Source organism: Dermacentor silvarum, chromosome 2 (genome assembly GCF_013339745.2).
Source record: "Dermacentor silvarum isolate Dsil-2018 chromosome 2, BIME_Dsil_1.4, whole genome shotgun sequence".
Classification (NCBI taxonomy): Eukaryota; Metazoa; Arthropoda; class Arachnida; order Ixodida; family Ixodidae; genus Dermacentor; species Dermacentor silvarum.
The window spans coordinates 16,766,181-16,777,288 of NC_051155.1; positions in this window are offsets into that span (position 1 = coordinate 16,766,181).

Genomic DNA, 11,108 nt, shown 5'->3' on the forward strand with positions numbered 1-11,108 from the left:
CAAAGTTTCGCCCCTACCTCTATGGCAGGCCCTTCAAAGTTGTGAGCGACCACCACGCCTTGTGTTGGCTAGCTGATTTGAAGGATCCTGCAGGTCGCCTCGCACGATGGAGTCTGAGACTTCAAGCATTCGACATCACCGTCGTTAAAAGTCCGGGCGAAAGTACTCTGACGCCGACTGCTTCTCTCGCGCCCCCATCGAACCGCCGCCACAGGACGACCAGGATGACATTTTCTTGGGACTCATCAGTGCCGACGAATTCGCCGAACAACAGCGAGCCTACCCGGAACTAAGGAGCCTTGTAGACTACCTTTAAGGCAAGACAGTCATTGTGCCCAAGGTGTTCCGGCGAGGATTGGCGTTGTTTTTCTTGCAAAAGGACATTCTCTTAAAGACGAACTTCTCGCCTCTCCGAGCCAACTACCTCCTCGTGGTAACCTCAGCATTGCGTCCAGAGGTTCTGCAAGCTCTCCATGACGACCCAACGGCAGGACACCTCGGTTTTTCCCGCACGCTCGCGAGGATACAAGAAAAATACTACTGGCCTCGCCTCCCTGCCGACGTCGCCCACTACGTAAGGACATGCCGAGACTGTCAGCGACGCAAAACACCGCCGACACGGCCAGCCGGAATTCTACAGCAGATCGAACCACCTCGCCGACCGTGCCAGCAGATCGGGATGGACTTACTGGGGCCTTTTCCGACGTCCACGTCCGGGAATAAATGGATCGTCGTAGCTACGGACTACTTCACCCGTTACGCCAAAACAAAAGCCTTGCCAGTGCCGCCGAGGTCGCCCGATTCTTCGTTGAGAATATCCTCCTGCGTCACGGTGCCCCAGAAGTCCTCAACATCGACAGAGGCACGGCCTTTACGGCAGAACTAACTCAAGCCATCCTGCGATACAGCCAGACAAGCCATCGCCGGACCACCGCCTACCACCCTCAGACGAATGGCCTCACCGATCGCCTAAATAAGACCATCGCCGACATGCTGGCAATGTACGTCGACGTCGAACACAAGACGTGGGATGCCATCCTTCCGTACGTGACCTTCGCATACAACACGGCCGTGCAAGAAACGACGCACATGGCGCCGTTCCACCTGGTCTACGGTAGGAACCCGGCAACGACGCTTGACGCCATGCTACCGGACTTCACCGACGAAGAAAATCTCGACATTGCCACCTATTTGCAGCCTGCCGAAGAATGTCGACAGCTCGCCTGCCTGCGCATCAAGAACCACCAGAGGACCGACAGCCGACACTACAATCTTCGACGATGCTACGTCGAGTACCAGCCCGGTGACCGTGTTTGGGTCTGGACTCCGATACGCCGACGAGGACTTGGCGAGAAACTGTTACGTCGCTATTTCGGACCATATAAGATCATCCGACGTATTGGCGCACTGGACTATGAGGTCGTGCAAGACGGCATTTTGCAATCACAGCAGCGCCGCGCATGACCTGAAGTCATCCACGTTGTGCGTCTTAAGCCTTTCTACGCCCGCTGACGAACTTTGGTACTTGGTTATTTTTTTTTTTTTACTATGCGTGGTTTTGTTTTCGCTTTCACGTTTGTTTGTAGCATCGGGACGATGCTTTTTAAGGGGAGGGTATTGACACGTATACATGTTTATCTTTCACCGATGGCCGCTTTCCGCCGGCTAACAAATGTTAAACGTTGTCGCTCGGCGCAGGACGCGCCTGCATGGGAAGCTGCTCGAACGTTATCGATGCTTCTTTCTGTTGCCTGTTTTCACCGACGCTTATGTTATCTGATTGTATGACCGACGCGAATTGTCTAGAACTTTCAGGAAGACACTGCGGGCATAGAGAAAGGAATTCAACAAGAGGGGACACTCCCCCAAAGCCCAGCGGCCGAATTGACTGCAGCGCGCCAAACGGTCGGTATAAATCACTTCCGGTTTCGGTTTTGGGCGCGCGCATTTTGAACGCAAGCTAGCACGCCAGCTGCCCCCCCCCCCCTCTTTTTTTTTCTCTTCGTGCGGAATCGGGGTATTATTTGGTAAAAATGATTGCGAATGATCAAGTCCCATCAAATCTGTGCCACGTGCAATTTCACAAAGTAGACGGAAGACTCCTTGTGAAATGAGTAAATATTTATTTTGCTCTATATAAAAGCTCGTTCCGCGCTTTTTGTGCGTTTGTCCAACGTTGTGAACCCAGGTAAGCAGTAGTTGCTGTATGAAGCTTCACTGGACGGCATCAGCTGAAAAAAAAAGGTAAATTATAAGCATGTTACATTTAAAAGCACGAAACAGCATGTTACAAGCATGTGTCATTTGGTATTTAGATATAGGAATACTGCGTGTAGAGGCGAAACGTGCGAAAGCGGTGAATGGGCGACATTACAAACAAAAGCAATTCGCTTTTACATACATGGTGTAGAAAATACACGACTCATCCCAAACAATACCATAAAATACGAAAACATCTGATTTCCAAGCATTCCCCCATTTCCGGGCATTATTTCCTGCACTTTAGCCGCACAAATACACGGGCGACTTCGCGTTTCCAAAACTTGGCCTCGGGCGACGCGACGGTACGCTACATACACAGAGACAGACGCAACAGGCACTCACGACAAATGCGTGGGTGCAAAGCCTGTTTTCAGTCCTTTAGAAGACGGAATTTTCGAATTACAAGTTTCTGATATGTTCCTCGGTGTTATCTTTCGCGCGTTCTGCCGGCGCCAGCTACGCACTCCCATGTTATCGCTTTTGGCAATCGCCCATCGTGTTTTCAAGAGACGTGAGTACCGAAAGAAGGTATATGTTGTTGCGGGGCCACAAAAACCGGCACACACTTGTCCGTCCAAGATTCATTACGCGCAAAACTAACTTTATCACCACGGCCGAGCTGCTTATCGTTAACTGCGTCACAGCGCGCTGTGCGGCCAGCGTGCCTCAAAAGTACCCCAGAAAGTAACGAAATTACTTTTCAGTAATGTCGGGCGTCAGAGAAAGCGGCACAAACTTCTCCTAGTAAGATGCACTAGACTACGCACGATGGCCGAGTATATATATATATATATTGTAGTGAAGCGTTGGAACTCTGTAGTGGGTCGTTCGCTCCAGCGCCTTGAAGTGGGTCTCCCTCGCCAGTACCTTCTAGTGGGTCGTTTCCTTCGGCTCTCGAGCGCCGCTCGTGCTGAGAGTCCGTGCTGCGCTTTTTGGACAGTCGCCCTTGCGCTGCTTCGAGTGCCATCCAATAAACATCCTTATAAATTGCTGGAGAGTGCTGTACCCTCAAAACCGCTGCGAAGCCCCTTCGATGCCCTTGGCGCTTCGATCCCGTGCACTACCATCTGCCATGCCGCAAGACGCCTCCCAGCAAACGCCTCCTCCCGCACCACCCGCATGTGCCGGTGTCCCTCGTCAACGCGATCCACCTATCTTCACTGGCGCGGATGGCACCGACGTCGAGGACTGGCTCGCTATCTACGAGCGCGTGAGCGTACCCAACAAATGGGACGAGGTAGGAAAATTGAGCAACTTGGTGTTCTACCTGGCGGGAGTAGCAAGTCTGTGGTACAACAACCACGAGTCCGATTTCCTGACCTGGTCCGCTTTCAAGACTGCAATTATCGACGTGTTTGGCCGCCCTGCTGTTCGTAAGCTACAAGCAGAACAGCGTTTGCGCGAACGGGCTCAGCAGGCAGGGGAATCTTTCACCAGTTACATAGAGGATATCCTGGACTTGTGCAAGAAAACCAACGCGACCATGTCCGAGTTGGATAAGATCAAGAATGTCATGAAGGGCATCGACGACGACGCCTTCACCATGCTCCTCGCCAAAAATCCTCGCCCGGTGGCAGAGCTAATAACGCTGTGCCAGAGTTATGAGGAGTTACGCCGGCAGCGGTAGTTGACCCGTCGGCCGCCAGCACGGGACGCAGATCTCGCTGGCTTGTCAACCGTTTCTGACTACACCACCTTGCTGGCAGAAATGAAGACATTTGTGCGCGAAGAAATTGCGCGCCAGCTCTCTCTGCTGCCCTTTGCCCACCCGCAGCATGTGGAACAGCCATCAACCACACTCCCGCCTCCCATCCGCCGAGTGATTGAACAGGAAATCGCCGAAGTCATGCCCGAATGTCACCACCGCCCTCCGGCACCGGCGCCACTTAGCTACGCTCAAGTTGTCGCTAGACTGGCCCAAGCCATCTCTGCGGCGGCCCCGTTTAGTTACGCCGAAGCCGTCGCTGGACCACCGTCGTTCGAAGCGGTTGTACCGCCTACGTATGCCGATGTCACTAGGCTCCGTCTGCAGCCGACCATGCAGCCATATCAGCAGCCGCTACGTCCACCGCGTCCTGAGCCATGGGTGGGACCCTCTCCGGCAAACCGTTGGCGTACTTCCGACAACCATCCCATATGCTTTGCGTGCGGTTACGCCGGCCACGTTGCACGTTTTTGCAATCGTGTGCAGCCGCCTAGAGTCGCATCACCCGTAATGAGCCAGTCCAGGCGCCCTAATTACGAACCACCACCGCCTGGGTCACCGACGTTCCGCCCAGCTCCATCTACCCGCCGTTCACCATCTCCACGACGTCACTCATTGTCGCCGATGCGGCCACGTCAGGTCGCACGAGATCGGGAAAACTAGACGTCGCAGTCCACGAGGCAAGGGCTGCGGCACTATCGAACTGTGAAAGCCCTCAGCAGAGACCTTCGAACATAATAGACGTGTTTGTAGACGGTGTTCGCGCATCTGCCCTTACTGATACTGGAGCCACCGTATCCGTTATGGACGCCACACGTAGCCGTTTCCTCCGAAACGTGACGACGCAACTTTCGGGGCTATCCCTTCGTACGGCTAGCGCCCAAAGTATTCACCCAACAGCAGTATGCACAGCTCGGGTAGTCATTCAGGACGCCATGTATGCCGTCGAATTCATCATCATTCCTGCTTGCTCGCACGACATCATCCTGGGATGGGATTTTCTCTCCCGCCACAACGCCGTCATTGATTGCACACCCGCCGAAATAGAACTCTCGCCGTTCTCAGAGATGACGCCGGCAGACAGACCATCGCTTTCGAAGAAGATACTCGTCACAGACGATACCCAGCACCTCCACCAATTTATACGGATGCTTATTGGATGGCACTCGAAGCAGCGCAAGGGCGACTGTCCAAAAAGCGCAGCACGGACTCTCAGCACGAGCGGCGCTCGAGAGCCGAAGGAAACGACCCACTAGAAGGTACTGGCGAGGGAGACCCACTTCAAGGCGCTGGAGCGAACGACCCACTACAGAGTTCCAACGCTTCACTACAATATATATATATATATATAGCATCTTTATTTGGCTGGTAAATATTTCAAGGAGCGGTAGTCGGAGCCCCTCAGTCCAGGGCCCCACTGGCCTTTGCCGCCTGCCTGACCTGGCCAATTAAGGACTTTTGTCCTGCCAAGTCGGAACGGGCAAGCTGTGCCTCCCACTGCTCCATTGTGATATTATTAGATGGCCTATGAGAGTGCTTAGTACACTCCCAGGTTACATGTATTAGTGTAGGTATGTCACCGCACCAAGGGCATGTGGCCCTATAGCAGGGGGAATACATGGCGTTTAGCAGTTTTAGATGGGGGAATACCCAGGTCTGTATTTTGCACCAATCGGCGGCCTCTTCTCCGCTAAGTTGCGGGTGAGGTGGCGGGTATTTTCTGCGGACTTCTCGCTGATGAGCAAGGATGTCCTTGACATTTAAATTGATGGGATTTTGTGAGGGATAGTGCGAGGGGTTGGGGTTCGAAGAGGACGCCATCGCTCGGTTAGTAGACGGTCGAGCTAACGCGTTAGCCTGTTCGTTCCCGTGTACCCCCGCATGTGTGGCACCAGAGTAGGCGATGGCGGTGGTTGAACGATTTGGGGATTATCGCTAGGGTAGCCGCAGTCACGTGCCCCTTGAGAAACATGCAACATGTCTCCCGGGAGTCAGTGACCACGACCGAGTCCCTTTTCGAACGCTCCGCGTGAGCGAGCGTGATCGCCACTGCTAAAATTTCGGCCGAGGTGGGGGAGCCCGCCGTGGTCGACGCGGTAATTTGCTGTTAACTGATCGTGTTCACGATTGCCAGGGCGTACCCCTTTTGGTAGCGCTGCCCGGTAGCCTCTGCATACGCAGCTACGTCCGTGTAGTACGGATTCTACCTAGCGTTATTTGAGTATATCGATTGAATATGTTGTGCGCGTGCTTTGCGCCTTTCCGTGATACGGGATGAATATTCTTGGGAATTGGAGCTACTGTAATTTTGGATCTCACCGAAGGGGTACGGTCTGTTCGGTGAGATAAATCGGGTACGCTGGGATATTAAGTCGTGCCAATATTGCCCTACCAGTTTTTGTGAAGCTGAGGCGCTCCCTCTGTCGCATCACAGTGGCCTGCCTCAGTTCGTCGAAAGTGTTATGTACTCCGAAAGCTAGCATGCGCTCCGTGGAGGTAGATTTAGGCAGGCCCAGAGCCGCCTTGAAAGCTGTTCGAATTATCGTGTTGGCCTGCCTCTCCTCTTCACAGACAGACAGACAGACAGACAGACAGACAGACAGACAGACAGACAGACAGACAGACAGACAGACAGACAGACAGACAGACAGACAGACAGACAGACAGACAGACAGACAGACAGACAGACAGACAGACAGACAGACAGACAGACAGACAGACAGACAGACAGACAGACAGACAGACAGACAGACAGACAGACAGACAGACACACAGACAGACAGACAGACAGACAGACAGACAGACAGACAGACGGACGGACGGACGGACGGACGGACGGACGGACGGACGGACGGACGGACGGACCGACCGACCGACCGACCGACCGACCGACCGACCGACCCCCACCAATTTATAAGGATGTTTATTGGATGGCACTCGAAGCAGCGCAAGGGCGACTGTCCAAAAAGCGCAGCACGGACTCTCAGCACGAGCGGCGCTCGAGAGCCGAAGGAAACGACCCACTAGAAGGTACTGGCGAGGGAGACCCACTTCAAGGCGCTGGAGCGAACGACCCACTACAGAGTTCCAACGCTTCACTACAATCTATACATATACTCGGCCGTCGTGCGTAGTCTAGTGCATCTTACTAGGAGAAGTTTGTGCCGCTTTCTCTGACGCCCGACATTACTAAAAAGTAATTTCGTTACTTTCTGGGGTACTTTTGAGGCACGCTGGCCGCACAGCGCGCTGTGACGCAGTTAACGATAAGCAGCTCGGCCGTGGTGATAAAGTTAGTTTTGCGCGTAATGAATCTTGGACGGACAAGTGTGTGCCGGTTTTTGTGGCCCCGCAACAACATATACCTTCTTTCGGTACTCACGTCTCTTGAAAACACGATGGGCGATTCCCAAAAGTGATAACATGGGAGTGCGTAGCTGGCGCCGGCAGAACGCGCGAAAGATAACACCGAGGAACATATCAGAAACTTGTAATTCGAAAATTCCGTCTTCTAAAGGACTGAAAACAGGCTTTGCACCCACGCATTTGTCGTGAGTGCCTGTTGCGTCTGTCTCTGTGTATGTAGCGTACCGTCGCGTCGCCCGAGGCCAAGTTTTGGAAACGCGAAGTCGCCCGTGTATTTGTGCGGCTAAAGTGCAGGAAATAATGCCCGGAAATGGGGGAATGCTTGGAAATCAGATGTTTTCGTATTTTATGGCATTGTTTGGGATGAGTCGTGTATTTTCTACACCATGTATGTAAAAGCGAATTGCTTTTGTTTGTAATGTCGCCCATTCACCGCTTTCGCACGTTTCGCCTCTACACGCAGTATTCCTATATCTAAATACCAAATGACACATGCTTGTAACATGCTGTCTCGTGCTTTTAAATGTAACATGCTTGTAATTTACCTTTTTTTCAGCTGATGCCGTCCAGTGGAGCTTCATACAGCAACTACTGCTTACCTGGGTTCACAACGTTGGACAAACGCACAAAAAGCGCGGAACGAGCTTTTATATAGAGCAAAATAAATATTTACTCATTTCACAAGGAGTCTTCCATCTACTTTGTGAAATTGCACGTGGCACAGATTTGATGGGACTTGATCATTCGCAATCATTTTTACCAAATAATACACCGATTCCGCACGAAGAGAAAAAAAAAGAGGGGGGGGGGGCAGCTGGCGTGCTAGCTTGCGTTCAAAATGCGCGCGCCCAAAACCGAAACCGGAAGTGATTTATACCGACCGTTTGGCGCGCTGCAGTCAATTCGGCCGCTGGGCTTTGTGGGAGTGTCACCTCTTGTTGAATTCCTTTCTCTATGCCCGCAGTGTCTTCCTGAAAGTTCTAGACAATTCGCGTCGGTCATACAATCAGATAACATAAGCGTCGGTGAAAACAGGCAACAGAAAGAAGCATCGATAACGTTCGAGCAGCTTCCCATGCAGGCGCGTCCTGCGCCGAGCGACAACGTTTAACATTTGTTAGCCGGCGGAAAGCGGCCATCGGTGCAAGATAAACATGTATACGTGTTAATACCCTCCCCTTAAAAAGCATCGTCCCGATGCTACAAACAAACGTGAAAGCGAAAACAAAACCACGCGTAGTAAAGAAAAAAAATAACAAAGTACCAAAGTTCGTCAGCGGGCGTAGAAAGGCTTAAGACGCACAACGTGGATGACTTCAGGTCATGCGCGGCGCTGCTGTGATTGCAAAATGCCGTCTGGCACGACCTCATAGTCCAGTGCGCCAATACGTCGGATGATCTTATATGGTCCGAAATAGCGACGTAGCAGTTTCTCGCTAAGTCCTCGTCGGCGTATCGGAGTCCAGACCCAAACACGGTCACCGGGCTGGTACTCGACGTAGCATCGTCGAAGATTGTAGTGTCGGCTGTCGGTCCTCTGGTGGTTCTTGATGCGCAGGCGGGCGAGCTGTCGACATTCTTCGGCAGGCTGCAAATAGCTGGCAATGTCGAGATTTTCTTCGTCGGTGACGTCCGGTAGCATGGCGTCAAGCGTCGTTGCCGGATTCCTACCGTAGACCAGGTGGAACGGCGCCATGTGCGTCGTTTCTTGCACGGCCGTGTTGTATGCGAAGGTCACGTACGGAAGGATGGCATCCCACGTCTTGTGTTCGACGTCGACGTACATTGCCAGCATGTCGGCGATGGTCTTATTTAGGCGCTCGGTGAGGCCATTCGTCTGAGGGTGGTCGGCGGCGGTCCGGCGATGGCTTGTCTGGCTGTATCGCAGGATGGCTTGAGTTAGTTCTGCCGTAAAGGCCGTGCCTCTGTCGATGTTGAGGACTTCTGGGGCACCGTGACGCAGGAGGATATTCTCAACGAAGAATCGGGCGACCTCGGCGGCACTGGCAAGGCCGCACTGGTTTTGGCGTAGCGGGTGAAGTAGTCCGTAGCTACGACGATCCGGACGTGGACGTCGGAAAAGGCCCCAGTAAGTCCATCCCGATCTGCTGGAACGGTCAGCGAGGTGGTTCGATCTGCTGTAGAATTCCGGCTGGCCGTGTCGGCGGTGTTTTGCGTCGCTGACAGTCTCGGCATGTCCTTACGTAGTGGGCGACGTCGGCAGGGAGGCGAGGCCAGTAGTATTTTTCTTGTATCCTCGCGAGCGTGCGGGAAAAACCGAGGTGTCCTGCCGTTGGGTCGTCATGGAGAGCTTGCAGAACCTCTGGACGCAATGCTGAGGTTACCACGAGGAGGTAGTTGGCTCGGAGAGGCGAGAAGTTCGTCTTTAAGAGAATGTCCTTTTGCAAGAAAAACGACGCCAATCCTCGCCGGAACACCTTGGGCACACTGACTGTCTTGCCCTAAAGGTAGTCTACAAGGCTCCTTAGTTCCGGGTAGGCTCGCTGTTGTTCGGCGAATTCGTCGGCACTGATGAGTCCCAAGAAAGTGTCGTCATCCTGGTCGTCCTGTGGCGGCGGTTCGATTGGGGCGCTAGACAAGCAGTCGGCGTCAGAGTGCTTTCGCCCGGACTTGTAAACGACGGTGATGTCGAATGCTTGTAGTCTCAGACTCCATCGTGCGAGGCGACCTGCAGGATCCTTCAAATCAGCTAGCCAACACAAGGCGTGGTGGTCGCTCACAACTTTGAAGGGCCTGCCATAGAGGTAGGGGCGAAACTTTGATGTAGCCAAAATGATGGCGAGGCACTCATTTTCTGTTGTGGAATAATTTGCTTCCGCCTTCAATCGCACAGTCCAAGAAATCTACGCACTGCCTGCTTGTCGGCGGGCGGGGGAAAGTCAGTGATGGCCGCCGTTTTCTGTGGGTAAAGGCACACTCCAGACTTGTTGATTGACGTGGCGCAAGAACAAGAGCTCCTCGTATGCGATGTTGGAACAAGCGCGACAAAGAAGTGGACGAAGCTCGTGCTTGGGACCACGCGCAACAGCAGCTAACCCACGGAGTCGTTTCACGGTTTATTCATAATAAACCCTTTTCCTATGGAACGGGCGGCTTGATTTCCTTCAAGTGGTGCCGAAACCCGGGAACGAACCAGGGACCTTTAGATCTTCACACCGACTTGAGGGCAACTGACTCCGACATCGTACCTCTGCTCTCTACCACGGAAGCTGAAGCAGAGTTTGATCGGGTTGTCGATTACAATGATCGAGCCACCGCGACGTCCGCGAAGCTCAAATACCGTATACGTCAGATTCATGAATCACTCAACCGTACGTCATCGTCGACGTCAAACGAACCCGTTCAACGCACGCTGCAACCCGGTGTTCATCTTCCGAAGATAGAACTTATAAAGTTCAATGGTCGACCATCAATGTGGCCGCCTTTTTGGGAACAGTTCAACCAAGTGATCCACAACAACGGTGGCCTCACCGACGTCGACAAGTTCACCTATCTACGCTCAGTCTTGACCGGCGACGCGGCATTGGCGATCGCGGGACTTCCAGCAACTGCGAGCTGCTACAGTGATGCCCTGGACATTCTAAAGCGGCGCTTTGCTAAGGACGACTTGATCATTCAGGATCACATGCAGCGCCTCATCGACTTGCAACCCGTTCGATCCCCCAATGACCTTCGTGGCCTTCGAAGCCTCTACGACACTGTGCAGTCCCAGACACGTGCCCTCAAGACTCTCGGGATATCGGAAGATAATTAT